We start from the raw sequence: 18,118 nt of genomic DNA on the forward strand, positions 1-18,118 counted from the left end.
TCGTTTACTGTTGGAAGGAATTGGTGCAGCCACTGTGGAGAACATTATGGTGTTTCCTCAAAAAAAAAAAACAGAACCACTGCATAATCTAGAATTGCACTCCTGGGTATTCGCTCAAAGAAAATGAAAGCACTAACTCAATATATATATATATATATATATATATCCTCAAGATTTTGTCCACATAGACTTTTTCTATTGTCCTGAGGAACTTCTGGCCAATAGAGCAACGAGAACTGCAGAATTTCCTCTGTAGCCCAGGACGATTCTCCACTCCACTTGTCAAGTGCATAATTTGGGGGGAAATATCTGGATTCTATGGAGACAAAAACCTAAAAATTCCAGGAATGTAAGCTGCTCAAGGCTCTTACTCTCATGGCCCTGAGTCAGAGCACTCAAGTCTCTGAAAAGGTTGCATCAAAATATTGAGACTAATGAATCACGGTGAAGGATGAATCATAATTTATCCTCTAAATACCTTAAATTGCTGGACCAAAGAAAGTGGAGACCACAGTTCTTCACCTGGCAGGGGCTCAGGGCTATATTGGCTTCCTCGTCTCCCTCTAGTAACTTTGAAATTTGGGTGATAATGGCTGAGTTTGCAGTGAGATGGAAATATTCACCAGGACCCACCTGAATATAACAAACTTTTTGAGGATATGGCCTCAATTAATCAGTGTGAATATATCCAGGAAACGTCCCGGTGCAAATTTCTTTCTCTTTTTTTTCCTTAATGGGCATTTGCTTTGTCAGACTTGCATTTCAGTGGAGTTATAAATATAGAAATGAAATATTGATGACTTGTCTCAACTCATCTATAACTTGCGTGATATCACACACTGCAGAGCTGTGGAAACTGAGGGGATGGGAGTTTGCCAGGGCTTTCAGGAGCTGAACTCTCTTGAATGGCTCATTGGCTGAAATTCATTTTCAAAAAGCACTTTTTCGGTAGACTATTTCAAGAACCAGAAGTAAGCCTTAGGATAGACATTTTTCCCATGAAAATTAGGGCCTTGTCGTCTTGCGAATCTTTTCCTTCCCACCCACAGAGATGGTCAACCTCCATTCATTTGGGTACCACAGGCATGCACAATAATGGTGGTTGCCCAGACGGTGGCTGGGAGAGGCCCACTGCCACCCAGGCATTGACACAGCTCTCAGCCCGGAATAGCAAGCAAGCAGCAAAAGAATAACTTGGGCTTGTTTTGATTCCAGGCAGAATGCAAATAATGCATTCTCTAGATGTTAGGTCAAAACAATCACCAACCTAAACAAAGCAAGAGAAAGAAGTTTTGCAAGAGTAAGCAGCTTCTGATTTCCCCAAACTTGTTCTTAGGCAGAGGATCTATTAGTTTTGCATGGGTAAGCCTGGTGGATGCAGCCATAATCGAGTTATAAAAAAAAACAACGGTATGTGGAAAAACTGACATCAAGAGATTCCTGATATGGTTCCTTGAGAAGGACAGAACATTACTTTTGTGGTATTCCTGCCAAGAATTCACAGCAGAATCCAAGCATGAGGAAATATCAGTAAACCCACATTGGAGGATGTTCAAAATAATGGACTTGCCTTGTTCAAATGGTGATGGTCAAGGGCAGCAAAGAAAGGACCAAGAAGCTGTTACCAATGAAAATTATTAAAGAGACACAAAAAAATACATGAAATGCATAATCTTGAATCAAAGATTTGAATATGGACTGGAATAGACAATGGCATTATGTCAATATTAAATTACTTGACTTTGATAATTGTACTACAGTTATATAGAATGGTCTCCATTTATAGGAAACATAATGAAGTAGTTATAAAACGAACATGATGTTAACTTAGTTTTTAATGATTCCGGAAAGAAAACTATCTATCTAGAGAGAGAGAGAAGAAAAGAGAGAAAATAATATAGCAGATGGGACAAAATGTAAACAAATTAGGAAGTCTGGGGACTTCCCTGGTGGTCCAGTGGTTAAAATTGCACTTTCAATGCAGGGGCTGAGGTTTTGATCCCTGATCAGGGAACAGAGATTCCACGTGCCATGTGGAATGTGGCAGGATGCACAGAGCAGCTCTTTGAGGACTCTGAAAAGTCAATTTGTTGTTGTTGCTAAGTTATATCCAATTCTTTGCAATCCCATGGACAGTAGCCCACCAGGCTCCTCTGTCCATAGGATTTCCCAGGCAAGAATACAGGAAGAGGTTGCCATTTAGTAGCTCACAGATTGGAAAATACATCTAAAACTGACGTACCGCTGAACTAGTGGATAGTTCACTATTTTGTCCATTCTTTGCCATGTTCCTTGACCTAACCCCAATGCAGCCTGAAATCTAGAAGTGGACCTCATGACCAGACACAGAGAGCTCCAGAAAAAGACCTCCAGTTCTGTCTCTAGGAGCCTGAAAGGGAGCACTACACTCTCTCTGAGAGTGGGGGAATCATTCATCACGGTTCAGAATATGGACTGTCACACGTTTGGAGTCAGAGATCTGATCATTGTCTCTGAGATGACTGGATGCAGACGGTGTAGTGAAGGTCCTTCACAGTCTGTTTGTACACTTATAATTGTGAGCTGACCCCCCCTTCTTAGAACCATCCAACTCCTTTTGCTGGATTTATGCTCACCAAGCAGCCTTCTGGTGGTTAGCTCATTTATTCATTCATTCACTATACATTTCTTGAGCACTGTGACAAACATCACACTCAGTGCTGGGAATCCGAAGATAAATAACGCATATGCAGTGCTCCGAGCAGCTCACAGATTTTGCTGCAGGGTAGAGAGTGTGATGGCCAGCTGACAGGTATTCCAGACCCTGTGGCAATCATTTTCCACACTGTGATTTAACAAGATAAGGTTAGGTGCAGTCATTCTTTTGTGAATTTGCTTGACAAAAATAATTTTCCTTGAATTTTACTACACCAAGAAAAAAAAAATTATAAAACCCCAAGATGGGAGCCCAAACTGACTATTCCAATGAGGAATTGCCTACATGTGAGATTTCAGCCTATGTCACAACACTAATGATCCACCTTAGAACCTAAAGTTACTTTCATGCTCAACCCACACTCAGCAGTTTTACTCCAACTCCTAATTCTTCTTGTTTACTACCTTGTACCATCTGTCACAACACACCATCTTCACCAGGCTGCTAAGTGAGGGTAGGAACTGAGTTTCCGTCATGCTGATATTCTATCGCTCCACCTCATCCTCAGCAGCTAGTTCAGTGCTTTGAAAATGATACTGCAAATGAATTGCAATTTATGTTTATGTGAAAGAGGAGAGTGAGAGAGGAAGAAAGAGAGAGAGACAGAAAGGGAAGAAAGAAAGGCTTAAGCCACTTGGAATTTGAAGTTTAAGTGCCTCTTAAGCAAAGCATATTTTTAACAGATATGTGCAAAAGACACACTTTTCAATGGGAAAAAAAAATGGGCTCTAATTTTGCTGCCACTCATTAGCTATGTTATCTTTATAAGGTAATTATCATCTCCAGCCTTCGTTTTCTCAACCATAAAATGAAATGATTGGGCTAAAGGATTTCTAAATCATTCCAGTACCGGCTGATTCCAGTATTTCTAAAAACAAAATCCTCTCTTCAGATCCTTATCTGTTTTTGTTTCATAATTTGTTTCACAATTTCCGCGTGACACTTAAAAGGAATTTGTGAAAATGACAAATTTTCCTAGTAGATTTCCAATAAACATCATATCATATATGTTTCCTATTAGGGCTTCTGACATTCCACATGTTTTTCAGAGGTAATTGGAAATACTGGAGACAATTTAAGGGTCATTATTGGGTTAGCCAAGAAAATAGCTAATGATGACTTTAGCTACCAGACTATTCAGCTGATCATAGAACCCATTAGCTCAATTAAGTAAATCAAATAAGAAAAAACATTTAGACTTAAAAAGCCACCCACCACTACCTACTATTTGCCTTTGAGCTACTATTTTATGGTGAATTCAAATTGTTCCTTCTATGAAAAAGACCAGATCATCTGATTTAGCAGATGTAGTGATTCAAGATCGCTCAGCATATACAATTATAAACCAAAAATAACACCACATAGCAATTTTAAGAAAGCAGGTAAGACTAGACCTTCTGTGTAAACAGGGTGTGAACCTGTCTTTAGTGGCTTATTTCCCTGTACTGGGGCAGGTGTGTGTGGGAAGCAGTTTGTGGTCTTTCCTTCCCTTAAGGAACTTGTTTCAATTCTGACATGGTCTGTAGGTTAAGATTTTCGGGAAGGCAAGGGATTAGCTTTGAGATGATATTTATGACTGTAAACATCCTAATTCTAGCAGTTTATAGCATTTAGAAACTGAGTAGGCACGAAAGCTTTTAAAGACCAAGAGTTCCAGATAATGCTGACTTGAACTTGTAACTTTTTATGATGCAAATGGGACGGTCACAGGATGCTCGAAGTGACTCACAGGGAGAAAAGAATACGATGGCTCATATTATTTAATATTTATTAAGTGTGGTAATTATGTTCAGACTATTATGCTATTGCTGGAGAGAGTTGGTCTATTGAGTGAATGTTTGAAATTGCTGTAGCACATATTTTATCCAATTATAGATTCAGCAACTGATGTAACCAGTGATGCACTGGCAAGTGCTTGACAACCAGCTTCTCAGCGTGGATGTCATGGTGTAGACCCTGGTGAAGACCCTCCCCTCAGGGTGGGCGGATATCAAGCTTCTGATATGACATTATCTGACTTGCGCAGCTGCTGGAAATTCAACAATCGGCTCTAGCGAGTAGGAACAAACAGCTCCAGCACACTTCCGGATGTGACCTGAGCTACGGAATAAGCAAAAGGGTGTCTACATATACTGGAACTCCAAGATAATTATTTCTTAAATGACACAACTAAATGCTTACATTTTTGTCAAACTTAATCCCAAATTGGCAGGGGATGTTGAGTCACTTAGTCAAAGACCCTTGTGAAGGAGCCTTTTGGAAAAAAAGACTAGTCTGTGAGAAATCTGCATTCTAAATATCAGCTATTCCTCATCTGCTCTGTGACCACGGGCAAGTTATCCCATTTCCTCAGGTGTCATACTTACAATAAACAGATTGCATATCAAGAAGGCCTAAGTTCTCTTCCATTTCTGCTGCTCCGTATGCAGGTCAGTCCAAACTCAACTCTAGTGCATATCATCAAAATGGATGTAAATAGTCAAGTAGGTCCTGAACCATGCATGGTCACTGTCCACTCCAGGAACGAGCTAGGAAGTCTCTAGTGCTTCCCCAGGGACCTCCTAGGGCCTTCATCTCTCCCTGAGATGGGCCCCTCTAATGACCTCACAACAGATAGGGGCAAGTCTACTTTCTCGAAGGCTGTGTCTTTCCTTCTGCCAACAATCTCCCTTCATCTCAGCCTACCCAGTGCTGTGCTTCATCCCACTTAGGTCTAAGAAACGTGACCTTTTTTTCCTATTCCCATTTCACCTTTTGCCCCTATGTCATCAGATAGTGATGTATGACATTATTTATTATTCATGCTGAAATACTCATCATTGAGAGCAAGGAAAAGATCAAATCTGCAAAAACAAGACGTGATTTCAGCCCTTAAGTACAATATGGTAGTATAATGAAACTTGCCATTTATTTCTGCTATTTGAGTATGGTCAGGTATGGATGTGAGAGTTGGACTGTGAAGAAAGCTGAATGCCAAAGAATAGATGCTTTTGAACTGTGGTGTTGGAGAAGACTCTTGAGAGCCACTTGGACTGCAAGGAGATCCAACCAGTCCATCCTAAAGGAGATCAGTCCTGGGTGTTCATTGGAAGGACTGATGCTGAAGCCAAAACTCCAATATTTTGGCCACCTGACGCGAAGAGTTGACTCATTGGAAAAGATCCTGATGCTGGATGGCATCACCGACTCGATGGACATGATGAGTTTGGGTGAACTCCGGGAGTTGGTGATGGACAGGGAGGCCTGGTGTGCTGTGATTCATGGGGTTGAAAAGTCAGACACGACTGAGTGACTGAACTGAACTGAACTGACTCAACTGTACTCATTATTTCTATTGAGACCTATCTATTTAAACATCAGCTCTGCACAGTCAAGCCTGTAAGTATCTGTTGAATGAGTGAATGAATGTCTGATGTTCAGTCTGAACTGGTAAGGTGGCCACGGGGTCCATTTTGAGGTTTTCTAGTGCTTTGATACGCTTTTCCTATTTCGATATTTTTCTTTAGGTTCTCTGTTCATTTCTAAAGAATGGTAAAGAGCTTCATGCACTGTGGGAGGTGAATTTTGGCGAATTTCATTTTTGGGTGAATTTCATTATCTTTACCTGTCAGCTAACTTCCAGAAATGCATGAACTGGGAGAAGGGGAGAGAAGAAAACACACCACATGATCGCTGACAGTTGGTGGAGCAGCAAGTGCCCCAGAGTAGGTGGCACTAGCCCCTGCTTCCACGCTCTGATCTGAAGCTTGTACAACAGATGTACTGGGGGTTGGAGAACATGGTGCTCATTTGTGGAGGTGAAAGAGCAGGGGAAACGCGCCGGCCATGATGGTTGGGGGAGGGTGGGGGAGCCGAGACAGTGCCGCGGGCTGGTGACCCTGTTGCTTCTGCTGGGTGTTTTTCCTTCAGAAATATTTTTAACCATTTATAAGGCTAGAAGCTACAGAAAACATTGCTAATTTATTACTCTTTCTTTCAAAGGCCAGAGCACTGGGACTGGATTGCATTGAGCTTCTTGTTTATTTCATGTTTATTTCTGAGTAGGATTTAACCTCCCACTTGACAAACATAACATCCCAGAAGACTTTTATGTTGCTGCTGTTAATCATAAAATATTGCATGAGTGTAATATAATTCTGGTATAAAAAACTGAGTAGTTTTTTTTTCCTGTAATTAACCCAGAGTCTTTTTTATACTTGAGTACTGAATACTTAATAGTCCTGTTTTTATTTTTAATCTTTTATTTTTCTTTTGGTCCTCCTGTCTCTCACTTAAGCCCGCAATTTACATTCTCATTTCCATATTTCTCCAGGTAAAAGAAAATTCCTAGGAAGTTGGAGCAATTCCTATCTATTTGATGTGCCAAATACATTCTTCCTAGGATCTAATGGTATATTTCCACAATAAAGATGGTTTTTAAAAAAAGTCTCTGACAAAGGGGCAGTTAACTCACAATTATTTCAGAGTTAATCCATAACTTCATATTTTAATTAATGTGTATATTTTACCAAATGGCTTTTCTGTCTTTATTTGACCAATAAAAAGTTGAAATTGCATAGATTTTTCTGCTCCTCAGAATGTAAAAAATGGGAAGCTATAGAAGATGCAGAACATTCTGACTTTTGAAAATGCTGGTAGAGGGAGAGACCATGTCTGCTTCTAATTACACAAACTAGTTAAGAAAAAGAATTTTAAGCCAGTCAATATTTTTCCTTTCATTATTTGTGATTTAAACCAGCTCATCTTTTTCCTTTCATTATTTTCATGACATCTAATAACTGGTCTGATTGAATTGGAACATTTGCAATGGGTTTGTGTATGTTAGAACCAGAGTTTAAAAGAGTCACATATTTCACTAACAGTTTTATACTTTTCATGAACTACAGAACTGAAAAAGGCTATTTCTCTATTCCCTCCATTCTGATCCTCTGCAATGCAAATTAGGTCATTAGTTATTGACAATGCTGTCAATTAAGAGAGTAAAATCAGTACCAACCACACATGCCTGACCTCCAAATGTGTATTTCATTTTAAAGGAGCTTTGCATCAGTGACAAACCCAATATTTCTGCTCATCACTTCGATTCTAAAGCCATTGAAAGGATCATGGTATAGAATCTTTGTGAAAGTGTTAGCCTCTCAGTCCTGTACGACTCTTTGCAACCCCATGGACTGAGGCCCTCCAGGCACCTCTGTCCATGGAATTTTCCAGGCAACAATATTGGAGTTGGTTACCATTCCCTTCTCCAGGGGATCTTCCTGACTCAGATATCAAACCCAGGTATCCTGCATTGCAGGTGGATTCTTTACTGTCTGAGCTACCATGGAAAAGAACTTTTAAAAAATTGTCATCATCATACCTAATATCTGCTGTAGCTTAAATGGTCTCAGGCCCTAGCACTGCAGCAAATGGAGATGGAATCATGAAAGACATTGACTGCCCTCATACCTGCAAGGCAGTCCATGCCCCCTTCACACAGTGAGTTCCCTTAGAAGAGAATAATGAGATAGAGTTGTTAGAAAATGCTTCATGATCATGAAACTGAGAAGAAATTAGCCTGGGAACAATCAGAAACAGCTTTTGTGGGTTTGGCCTTAGAGCCTGGCCTCCTCTCTCATCTGCACACAAATTTATTAACTGCAGAGGTAGGGGGCTGGGGTTTCCTCTACCTTGCATTCCTCTGTAGCCATGAATTAATTCCCAAATGCCAGTGTGGGTCTGTTTTCCTCTTCATGCATCATATGTGGGGAGGCGGCTGGAAAGACTGCTCTGTGCGCCCCCTGCACCCACCCATCTCAGCCTCTTGTTCACGCAGGGGGTAAAGCAGTTAAAAGAAATTATTCATCCTTTTCCTTATCTCCGTGTGTGCACAATACTTGTCTCAAAATTGGTACAGCTTACTTTGCTAATGAAAACATCCAAAAAATGGACAGACAATAATAAAGTTCATGTCTGTTAAAAAAAAAAAAGCCCTAACTTTTATATTCCATTGGTCGATAATCATAGAATTTTAAAGCAAAAAGAATTTTGTAGATCTTGAAAAAAAGCACAAGAGTAAAGATATGTTTCCTTGGTCTAAAAAGAAAACAACAACAACACTGAATTTGGAATCAGAAAATCCAGGGAGGTCAAATGTTGTATGAACAAGGAAAGTTTCACTGTAGCTTATATGACTTTTACTTTTATGAAATGGCAATCCACTCCAGTACTATTGCCTGGAAAATCCCATGGACAGAGGAGCCTGGTAGGCTACAGTCCATGGGGTCGCAAAGAGTCGGACACGACTGAGTGACTTCACTTCATAGCCAATGAAATGGCAGAAAGTGAAGAAGAACCAAGAGGGCATCAAAAGATGAGAAAGCTGGATGGCATCACCGATGCAATGAACATGAAGTTGGGCAGACTCCAGGAGATGATAAGGGACAGAGAGGCCTGGAGAGTCGTGGTCCATGGGATCACAAAGAGTTGAACATGTTGAAAGCAACAACATAGCCAGTGAACAAAGTTGCAGCAGTTTCAGGTGAACAGGAGACTCAGCCATATATATGGTGAATCCATTCTCCCTCAGACTCCCCTCTCTTCCAGCCTGCTACATAACACTGAGCAAGAGTTCCCTGTACTATGAAGTAGGTCCTTGTTGATTGTCCATTTTAAAGATAGCAGACTTTTACATGTCATTCTTCTGAATGTCAAGATGATACCTTTTAAGGAGTTTTCAACAGAGACCAAGCACTGAGTACAACATGCTTCTTTTCAAAGGACATGCAAATAAGAAGACAGTGGTCTGGCCAGTTTAGCACTGAAGGAGACTTTCAACCCAGAAAATTCTGTATCCAGAGAAAATAGCCTTCAGAATAAACTTAAAAAAAAAAATGACTTTTTCAAACAAACAAGAAACTGAGGGATTGAATGCACTGGTAGCAGAGCTTCTTCAGATCAGAGACTTCAGTTCAGTTCAGTTCAGTCGCTCAGTCGTGTCCGACTCTTTGCGACCCCATGAATCACAGCACGCCAGGCCTCCCTGTCCATCACCAACTCCCGGAGTTCACTCAAACTCATGTCCATTGAGTCGGTGATGCCATCTAGCCATCTCATTCTCTGTCGTCCCCTTCTCCTCCCGCCCCCAATCCCTCCCAGCATCAGGGTCTTTTCCAATGAGTCAACTCTTCGCGTCAGGTGGCCAAAGTATTGGAGTTTCAGCTTTAGCATCAGTCCTTCCAATGAACACCCAGGATTGATCTCCTTAGATCTACATAAAGAAATGAAGAGCATTAGAGATGGGATGAACAGCAGTAAAACACATTTTTTCTCATTGCTTTAAAAAATGGCTGTTTAAAGCATAAATAGTAAAAATGTCTTAAATGGTTACAGAATATGCAGAAGTAAAGTTTATGACAATACTGCAAAGAATTGGAATGAGGAATTGGAAATACATCGTAACAGGGTGCTTCCCCAACAAGAAACAATAACATTTATTTGAAATTGAACACAAATTATAGAAAAATTATACTGTAAGTCTTAAGACAACCACTAGCAATTATCTTAAAGAAGTTAAATAATTCAATAGAGGAGATGAAATTGAATTGCAATTGCTTAATTAAACCTAGACAAGTCAGAAAAAGAAGGAGAATAAACAAAGAACAAAGGGGACAAGTAGAAGTCAGACAGCAAGATAGTTGATTTTAACCCAACCATTTCAAAAAATCACTAAGTGTGAAGGAAGGAACTGAATGTTCAGATTTGTGCTTCAAATCTTCAGGCAAAATTTTTTAGAGTTACCTATTTTATTCCCCAAGCTCACCTTTCCAGAAAAGAACTGGATCCCTATGTGAAGCTGGGGTCCCTGTATGCCATCTCCTGGGAAACATCGCCAAGTGCAGTGAGAGTTATCTAGACTGGAATTCAAGGTCTGGGGATTCCAGCTGGACCAGACTCTTGTGGGTCAGTGCTCAATGGTGAAATGAAGATTATATCAGAGGCCTCTCGATCCAGGAAGAGAGCCTCCTGTAGAACAGAGGAGTCCAAAAGGGCTTTGCAGAGCAGTGGGACTTGAGTTGGGCCTTCCCCAGTGGCTCAGAGGTGAAGAATCTGCGTGCAATGCAGGAGACTCAGGTTTGATCCCTGATCCGGTAAGATCCCCTAGAGAAAGAAATGGCAACCCATTCCAGTATTCTTGCCTGGAGAATCCCATGGACAAAGGAACCTGGAAGGCTACAGTCCATGGGATCACAAAGAGTTGGACATGACTTATCAGCTAAACAACAATAGGACTCGAGTTGCATCCAGAAGTTGCTCAGTGGCAAGCAGCTTGGAATGAAGGGAAGATGGCAGGGTGCTGGAATGAGGCCCAGAGGTATTTGATTTTGCCTAAGATTTCTGTTCTACTAAATATTTCAGTGGTTGCTGACCTGAAAAGTGTTTGTCAGCTTTGCAGACTTCCTATTTGCTGCTTCAGAGGCCCAATCTGAATATAGCTATTAAAACATCTTTGGTGGCTGTTTGATCTCTTGTCTGAAGCCTTTGAAATGATTTTCCATCAACTTCATTCATGGTGACTTTGGAGGGAGGTAGGGCCTTTGAGTTACTTTCATTTTTACCTGAAGGTACAGCCTATCCTTTTGTTAAATGTATTTTACTGGTATTTATGGAACAATTTATGCTGTCTAATCAAACAAATTAGAACCCTTATTTTTGCTTTCCTCAATTCAGTCAATTGTTAATAATCATGTTGTCATTTTTTCTCAGACTTGGCACCAAAACTTTATTCATTTTCCTTAGAAATTCTGTCACCAACCTACTATAAAAACTGTCATTATCTCTCAAAGTCACAGTCCTGACATCTGTTAAGTAAAGGTTTATTTTACACTTCAAAAGTCAATCTGCACAGCTGACTAAACTCCTTCAGAATTTTACAGCTTGCTCTTGTCAAATATTTGGGAAAATAAAATTTGCTTGTAGAAAAATATTTGGTTTTCATAGAAAAGAAAATACTCTTTATTTATCAAAAGATTCTTTTCTTTCTTCCCCCCCGAAAAAGAAAAGAACTTTGCTTATCAATTGGTTTTTAGAAAAAGAAATAAGAAAGTTGAATTAATGTCTGTGTGTTTTATTTCAAGTGACACACCGATTTCTTTCTTCTAACACCCCTGAAGGTTGAATAGGTCATCTAAATTCCACAGAACTTAATGGAAAGCAAAGCCCAACAACCTTCTCCAGTTGGCCTGGAGAAGGAGGGGAGAGACTGCTTGCTGTCCCTCTGGGTGCCCCTCCAGTCTCTCCCCATAGCTCCCTCACCCCCACCCGGATAAACTTGGATTTGACCATGGCTCTCTGTGCTAATGAGCCTCTGTGATTCATTGTATCAATCCAAGGCTAACCTCTGGGCCTTGGACTGGCATCTCCCATCAGATCAGCAGCAGCATTAGATTAGAAATAAAGTGCATGACTAATGTAATGCACTTTAATTGTCCTAAAACCATCCCTCCTACCCCCGGTCCACGGAAAAATTGTCTTCCACAAAATCAGTCCCTGGAGCCAAAAAGTTAGAGACCGCTGTTTTGGGGGACAAATTCCTACTAGTCCTCTAATGTCTCTGGAAGAAAAGGAAGGTAATGAAGATCTAATAGTATTTTCTCTATATTGAGGTTTATGCTAAGAATATTCCACAGGCTACTTTGTTTAATCCTTGCAACAGTCCTACAAGATAAGTATTGTCTCCCCGTCTCAAGTCAAAGCTGATGATTGGACTCTCGATCTTTCCTGCTTCCCGGCAGCCTCCCTGATACTCTGCTTGATCCTTTTAATAATACACCTTTTTTTTGCTGTTGTTTGGCATCTTGTGATTCCAAGCTTCCAACTTTTCTTTAGTGAGAGTGTGTGACTTGGTAGCTACACAAAATTGTGGGCCCGTAAATTCTTAACTGTCCTTTTGTGCTTTAGAATTATTTCCAGACAGATTCTGTTCTTGGACTGCTACCTACTTTCTCATGTGGATTTAGTATCTAATATAAATAGAGGTGGGGATGAGCATGGAGTGTACAAGAGTTTCTATAGGTGAGTTTAGGTACCAAGCTTAAACGATTCACTACTGCTTCTGACATGGAAGCCATGAAACAGAAGATGCAATGTACAAGATGTCAGAAGACCTGATCTCTGACATTTGTTCTGTAATTAATTCATCAACTGTTTCACTTTGGATTCTTCCAATGACATTCTTATTTTGGTGCCAAATGGAGAGATGATAGTAACTATCTCTGGTTTCTGTAAAAACCAAGTAAGTCACGTGGAAGTAGTTTGAAAACTAAAGGACTTTCAGAGATGTTTATAATCAACTTCATTCTTGTTACACCTTCAATGGAGTCTGTTAAGGCTTATGTTGTCCTTAAGTTAGAAACCAACCTCCTGATCACTGTTCACTGATCAAGATTTTAAGTTCTAGGTGACTGAAATGAGTTCTGATGGACTTAGACAGACAAGGAGGTTTTGTGAAGATGGTAGCAGGCTCATAGAATCCCTGTTTGGCTTGGGAAACTAAAAGAATGGAGGGGACTCTAGAGACCAGATGGAAGGACCAGCCCCTGGATAGCTCTGCTGCCACTGCTGGATGCCACAGGTGCCAGTGCCATGAATAAATGCCACATTCTCCCTTTGAGTTTGCAACTCCTGCCCAGATCCAGAGACCAGGGTGATCCAGAGTGTGTGAGCGAACAAACACAGGTCCTGTGACTATGCCTTGGATGCCAGGAGATGGGAGGTGAAGGGTCTCTCTGCTTCATTTTCCATAACAGGAGCTTATAGCTGTGGATACAACTGATGTCATGGAGAGTGGGAGATGCCCCCCGACAAAAGAGTGGGTGCGTACTAGATGCTGAAACTGAAACAAAAACAGTTCAAACCTCCTGCATGACCTACGCACTTCACTCATTTGCTTCCTCTGGCACCACCAACGCCCTCACACCCATGCTCTACCGACTAATGTTATTTCATTTCCTCTTTTGTGCCAAGCTCTTTATCACCTCCAAGCCACCCAACTGGGACGTTTCACCGTTTCGTACCTTCTCCTTCGGTGAACCCCTCCTCAGCCTTTAAGTTTCAGCTTCGGTGAAACTTCTGTGGGAAATACTTTTTGGACCACCACTACTTTTGGCCAAATTGAGGTTAGCCCCTTCCCCACACACTCGTCGTATACTTCCACATAAACTCACGCTTCTTTTTCATTGCATTTACAATTAAACAATCATTGGTATTAGTTTGTAAATGTCTGTCTCATTCACTAGACTACGAGCTTCATGAGTATAATGTGTTTATCTACCTTGTTCACACGTATATCCCAGTTTCCAGTAAAGATTCAATAAATATGTATTGAGCGAATGACTGAGTTAATAGACAAGGGTGTGAAGTTATGTTTACCAGCAACCTGAGACCCTCAGGTAGTCCCACGTCCCTAAATATTAGCAGCCATGGCCCTCTCTTCCTGCCTATGGTGCTGTGAGGTGCTTGTTCCTCTTTGTACCCCACTTGTTGGTATAATTTTAGGAATATGGAATAAACAGATTACCAGGTAAATGGATGGATAGATGCATGAATGAAGCATCTGGAGTTGTGATGAAAAAGCTCTTCCTACTGTTCTCCTCTGAGCCCCTCCAGTATGTCTTAGATTAAATTCCTTTTGTTACTTCAAACTAGGAGAACAAAATGAGTATGAGCATCTCCTTTTATCAGCTGATTGATACGTACTAGATGTTCTGTTAGGTACAACAGGGGTTAAAAATAATTTTAAAACTTCATTTTCCCCTCTCCAGGAGCTTATCAACAAGGCAGGGAGACAGGTCAATAATACATGAGGAAGTAAACAATAAAGGTTGAAGCCAATAACACAGACAGTAGTAAGAGAGGCCTAACAGGATGGTCTATCATTAATTGCCAATAGAGTGCAGACCAGAAGACTATTCATTCTGAGGAGATGGAGGTTTTAGCTTTTAGATTGGTCCTGCTTTCCACACCTGACTACTGTTCATTCACACGGTGGATATACAAACTCTTCCCAAAGGAATTGCATCTTCTAAAAAACATTTTCTCCACCCTCCCATGGCAACCCCTCCCTGGCCTCTCCACTTTCCCAAGCATCCTTTGAATTGTGCATCCTGGAAACAAGTACGATCCTGTGCTCTAGGCTTCGGGCAGCTGAAATTCTGTGTCTTTCCCAAGAAACTCCAAATGTGAACCCTTGTCAGCCCAGAGGCCCCATAGGAGCTGTTCCATAGAAGATCATCATGAAGGAGAAGATTGGTTAGGAGTTGCCCATTATCTGTTTTGGCTAGACAACTCATTCATAACAAATTGTAGAAGTTGCTATGCTTCATCTAGCTTTGTTAACTGGAAATGTGTCTATCTTTGAGAATCTTGGATTTTCTCTGTGTCAGTTGGACATTCAGCTTGTTCAGGAGTTTGCGCCAAGTCTGAAGCCAGACTAATGAGTCTGAATTCTGGCCCTGCCACTTTCTATGTGTTTTTAACCTTTTTAGCCTCAGCTTTCTCATCTGTAAAATGGGCACCATCAAAGACCTTGCCTATAAGATTTAGTATGAAAGTTAAAAAAGAGCATGCAGGTGAGGACAGTACAGTCCCTGCTACAGAAGTAGCGCCTGGTCAACTTTACCATCATCCTTGTGTGTGTATGCTCAGTTACTTACTTGTGTCTGACTCTTTGCTACCCCGTAGACTGTAGCTTGCCAGGTTCCTCTGTCCAGGGGATTTCCCAGGCAAGAATACTGGGTTGTCATTTCCTTCTTCGGGGGATCTTCCTGAACCAAACCTGTGTCTCTTGCATCCCTTGCATTGCAAGCGATTCTTAACCCACTGTGCCACCCAGGAAGGCCACCTCCAACTGTCGTTCTTAGGTAGCCAAAACCTCTCGGTCGGCCTCCTTTTTTTCCTCTGGGGATTTATTCCTTCATGTCCTTTTACTCTTTCCCAGCACTGATTTCATAGGGAAGTTTTCTGATTGGACAGAAGAGTGCTGTGAATTTGCCCTTTTGCATGAAAGTCTCAGGGGAATAAGCCAATGTGAGTCCTTCACAGCCAACAGCAGTGTGACTCCCTCCTGGAAAGTGTGTGCTGTTAGGAGTGACCCTGGGGACAGAAACCACACTAGGAGAAGTGTGAATATTGTGGAGTGAGCACCAGGCAGGAGCAAACAGCTTCAAGATTGCTGCTGGGGCCCTTACAGCCAGATGACAGAAAGCGGGCCTCCCTAACCCGGCCTGGGCTCATCTTAGGGTCTCTGGGTAGGGAGATGCCTTTCCATCTCATCAGGGCTCTTGCCAATCCAGGGTCAGAGCGATTGCCAAGACCAATCGCTCTGGTGTGGCAGTAATCAGCAGCCTAAATTGTGTTCATCTCTGTGAGATTAGGAAAAAAATTCCCAACCGCACGCTGGACCTCGCAGAGTCTGTGCAAGCACGCTAATCAGAAAAACAATTTCCACCTGGGCAACTCTGCATCCAGGACAACAAACACGATGTCATTTTCGGGCAATTAGAGATGGTGGCTTCCCTCTCACCAAGGACATTAAATTGTGTGCATACATCGTAAGGCAGAAGCACTGCACAGAAAAGGAAGAAAGAGACCTGTGATCACACTTTAATTAGCTTCTTCTCTGACATTAGTCAGGTCTCCCTCTGTCCACCTGTCCTAGGTCCTGTAATCATCTCTTACCACGGGCGATGAACATATGTCCCTCCTGTTCTAACAGGTACCTGTCTGCACAAGGAAGCAGACCAAGGCCAGCCCCTCCCTCCCTGCCGATGGAGATGTTTAAGCTTTCAATTTCATTCCAGGCCCCTGGGTCCGAGGCCCAATTTTGAACAAGTTGGCATGGGGTGGGTTCTGGTGGTGTACTTTTTAATTGCATTATCCTGAGTGATGAAAATCCTTTCATTCTTCACGCATAAAAGCTCAGGCTGCATGGGGCACACGCTCCCCACCGTGACTTTGAGCTAGGGCCCAGTTCCCTCCCAGGGCCACTTTGTCAGCTGTTCCAAGATCTTTTGTCATCTCGGTGCTATTAATTGCCCTTGAGCAGCACCAGGCTTTTTAATTCAGATTTTCCTAGAACAGCAGGAGGGAAAATGGAATGATTGTAAAAGGGAGTTAATGATAATTGCTAATGTAGGTAGAGGTTTTTGTTGTTGTTTAAGATGGTCCTTTAAATTTTGTAATCTTGAAATAAAGAAGCAGAGATTGGATAAAGAATCACAGTACAAGGACCTTCTTGATAAGCTGGAGGAGAGGGAATGAATATGCTTTCTTTTCTCTCCTTGTTTTATGGAATCAAATTGTCCCACAATCAGAGCATCCAAAAGATTTTGCTTGAGTCAGAAACGCAGGAGATTCCTGTGAGGGCCACCAGTGTATGTCCTGATTTCAGAGACTTGAAGGGGAAAAGAAAGAAACATTCAACCTGAGAAATATAAAGGAAAATGTACATAGACATCTTGCTTCTGCTGCTAAGTCACTTCAGTCGTGTCCGACTCTGTGTGACCCCATAGACGGAAGCCCACCAGGCTCCCCTGTCCTGGGATTCTCCAGGCAAGAACACTGGAGTGGGTTGCCATTTCCTTCTTCAGTGTGTCAAAGTGAAAAGTGAAAGTGAAGTCGCTCAGTCATGTCCGACCCTTAGCGACCCCACGTACTGCAGCCTACCAGGCTCCTCCATCCATAGGATTTTCTAGGCAATAGTACTGGAGTGGCTTGCCATTGCCTTCTCCGCATAGACATCTTAGGAGACTTTAAATACCATCCATATTGGGATTTCCCTGGGAGTCCAGGGGTTAAGAATCTGCCTTCCATTGCAGGGAACTTGGGTTCAATCCCTGGTTGGGGAACTAAGATCCCACATGCTGTGGGGCAGCTAAGCCCATACTCCATAACTACTGAGCCCATGGGACACAATGAAGATTCTGAGTGATGCAGCTAAGACCAGACACAGCCAACACACACACACACACACACACACACACACACACACACACACACCCCAACTCTAGTTCTGATGGCAGGTGAAATCATAAAGTCTTAAAGAAAACCTCCCAAGGCTTCCCTGGTGGCTTAGTTTGTAAAGAATCCATCTGAATGCCAGGAGACCTAGTTTCGATTCCTGGGTCTGGAAGATCCCTTGGAGAAGGAAATGGAACTCACTCCAGTATTCTTGCCTGGAGAATCTCACGGACAGAGGAGACTGGTAGACTACAATCCATGGGGTCGAAAAGAGTTGGACATGACTAAGTGACTAATCCACCACCACCACCAAAGAAAATCTCCTAACCTTTGAGGAGTTTGGAATAAATACTTGAAGGATCAGGCCCTTGACATAGACTTTAAAAGAATCCAGAGAGACTTTTAGCATTAACAGGTAAGTTAACC

This window comes from Moschus berezovskii, chromosome 15, assembly GCF_049115385.1.
Source record: "Moschus berezovskii isolate FMDL1 chromosome 15, NW_MosBer_1.0, whole genome shotgun sequence".
Taxonomy (NCBI): domain Eukaryota; kingdom Metazoa; phylum Chordata; class Mammalia; order Artiodactyla; family Moschidae; genus Moschus; species Moschus berezovskii.